General features: G+C 39.2%; 1 non-coding gene across 1 annotated transcript; it reads right to left on the bottom strand.

Moving 5' to 3' along the window:
- Positions 1–372: 372 nt before the first annotated feature.
- On the bottom strand, positions 373–479 carry LOC111815388. Its single transcript, XR_002820083.1, has one exon. It is a non-coding gene; the product is annotated as a U6 spliceosomal RNA (small nuclear RNA).
- Between the last annotated feature and the right edge of the window lie 2,365 nt (positions 480–2,844).

Genomic DNA, 2,844 nt, shown 5'->3' with positions numbered 1-2,844 from the left:
TTTGTTTATAAAGGTCTCCTTTCCTTATATAGTTTGATAATCTCTGCCTTTAAATTAGAGCAATTAACTCACTTACATTTAGTATAATTATTGTTATGATTGAGTCTAGGTCTATCATCTTGGTATTTGTTTTTTTTATGTGTTACTAAGTTTTATTTATTTATTTATTGAGAAAAAATTGCAATGCGACAGTTTCAAAACAGGTTGTTAGGAGAGTTACAACAATTAATACATTGCATATTGTTGTCTTTGTAGTAATCATTCATAGCACAAGATGCAGATATGATATTCTGTCCAAACACTATTAGTACAGATCTTTCTTCTTATTGAATTAGGAGAAAGTAGCTATATGTCTACCCTAACTATTTTGTAAAAAATCTGGAACGCTTCCTGAATTTGCGTGTCATCCTTGTGCAGGGGCCATGTTAATCCTCTCTGTATCGTTCCAATTGTAGCGTATGTGCTGCCGAAGTGAGCACGGTATTTGTTTTCTACTTATCCGTTTATGCATTTTTCCTCGTTGCTTCTGTTCTGCATCACGGTGGGTGACCTGAGTGTTCTAAGACACCACTTTACATTCTCGATTGACTTTTGGAGCTATATGCGCTTCTCTTAGGCACAGTTTCCTTGTAGATTATTCTGAGGCATTTGATGATCATATATGCTTTCAAGCCACAACTGCTCTGTGAGCAGTGTGAGAGCACTAGACCAGCACCCCTGCACCAGCCCCACTGCGCCTGCTCTCTCCTGCTCCCCATATCTCTTCCCTCACGATTTTTTGATGTTACATATGCTGTAAACTCTAGAACTCATTGCTGGCATGGTTGCTCTAAATAGTGGTCTTTTTAAATAATAACGTGTACTTGATTTTTAAAACAATTTTCCTCTCTCTGCTCAAATTGCTTATTTTTCATATTGTGTATATTATCCTGATTATTCATTACTCTACTGACAAAAATTATGTATATATATATATATATATATACATATATATCTATATAGTACAACATGATTTTTGATGTAAGTATACATTGTAAAGTGGCTAAATCAAACCAATTAACACATGCATTACCTCACACACTTCTGGTGATGAGAAAACTAAAATCTCTCAGCAACCTTCAGCTGAGAGTTGCATTGTTATTAACAATCATCACTGTGGTGTAAAGTGGATAAGGTGAAATTTTTCCTCCCACCTGGTTGAAGTTCTGTATGCTTTCACCAACAGATCTTCGGCCATCCTTGCCCCTCTGGTAGCCACCATTCTACTCTAGGCTTATATAAAGAGGTCAGTTTTTGAATTCCACATGTATACAAGTTCTTTAATTTACTTAATATGTTTATCCTATTTATTTTATGCTCATTGTTTACATAAATGTAACATCTGTCTCTTTCTGTTTATTGTTCCTCTGTTGACTCTCAGACATTTTTTTTTAAACAATAACCTACAACCATGGGTTATTGACATTGTCTGAGATTTTCTTGCTTCCTGATGATCCCTTTGTTCCCATTTATGTTGCACATTGTGTATAAAGAAGAGCAGAGATTGAAGGAAATCGTATTTATTCACAGAGAAGGCTCTGCCCTTGCTTTCAACTGCTGGTTGGAGACTGAGCCCAGGAAAGCTACCTGGAGCAGCAGAGCCCCAGCTCTGTTTGAAGCCTCCAGCTGGCGCAGCTCCGTGCTGGGTTCAGACGTCCTCAGCACGGTTTCACACCTCTGCCTCATCAGGGCTTAGATCTGAGCACTAGTGAAACCAGGAAAATCTTTTATGCTTCCCAGCTCTGCCACCAGCTTGGGTTAGGGTTACACCCAGGGAGACCTCCCCCACCCATTTCCTGTCCCGGGTTTAGTTGGGCCACTGTGCAGCACTTGGCAGAGGCCCTGTGCCCCTTGAGGATTTGCCTCAGCCATTCTGGGCTGCACACCACCTTGGGCAGACCGTGTCTTGTACGTGGAGAAAGTCTTGATGGCCCCAGAGTGTTCTCTTTGTTTTCTGCCTTGACCTTAGCCTCAGGTCTATTACTCCTTTGTACTCCGACGATAAGTGATGTCGTGTGAAGGCACGGGCATGAGTGTGGGTGTAGACTAGCTCAGTGGCTATGGTGTTTTGGGGTTCTCACTCCAGTTCTTTGGAATTCTGTCACATTGTTCATGTTGGCCACTAAAATGCTGCTACGGATTTGATATCTCTCCGTCTGAGTTATGGCTGATTCCTCCTCTCCCTGCCACTTCTTGGATGGAAGCAGCTATGGGTCTCTCCTCTCATCAGAAGGACTTGTCAGTTTCTCCAATTTAGTTCATTTACATTTCTCTCCACACACAGGATCTTGATAATCCTGTGGGTTATCCAGCTAGTTCTTATTGCCGGGGCAGGTGCAATAATCATTTGTGACTTTCTGCATCTTAACCTGAAACAGGAGCCTGAGCGAAATTATTTTTAGATTTATGCTCATTTAGCGATGGGAAATTATACAGAGAACCGTAGTGTTAAATTTATAAATTTTGTGCTCTAGAAACTCAACATCTTATGATGTATTTGCTTGCTACTTCTATTGCTTCTTTTATGAAGATATTTTGCCTTCCTATAGTTTAGAGCCTTAATTTTTATCTGATCAATATAAGAGCTTAAATATTGCAGTGCCTCTTTGTTACATTTGCAGTAATATTTTTTGTTTGCTCCTTGCTTCTAAGCTTTACATTTTTGTAGCTAAACTTACAGATCTTATTCTTTTTTTTTACTCCACACATTACTTCTAAGCCTATAAAATTCTTTCTCCTCAGGAGGCTTGAAGAGTATTTGATTCTGTCTCTTTCAGAGTTTTTGAGGTTTGAAAAGAAAACATT

The sequence above is a fragment of the Octodon degus genome, unplaced genomic scaffold, assembly GCF_000260255.1.
Source record: "Octodon degus isolate 3935 unplaced genomic scaffold, OctDeg1.0 scaffold00015, whole genome shotgun sequence".
Taxonomy (NCBI): domain Eukaryota; kingdom Metazoa; phylum Chordata; class Mammalia; order Rodentia; family Octodontidae; genus Octodon; species Octodon degus.
The sequence above is the reverse complement of the archived record's forward strand: the minus strand, read 5'-3'. Positions and strand labels throughout refer to the sequence as shown.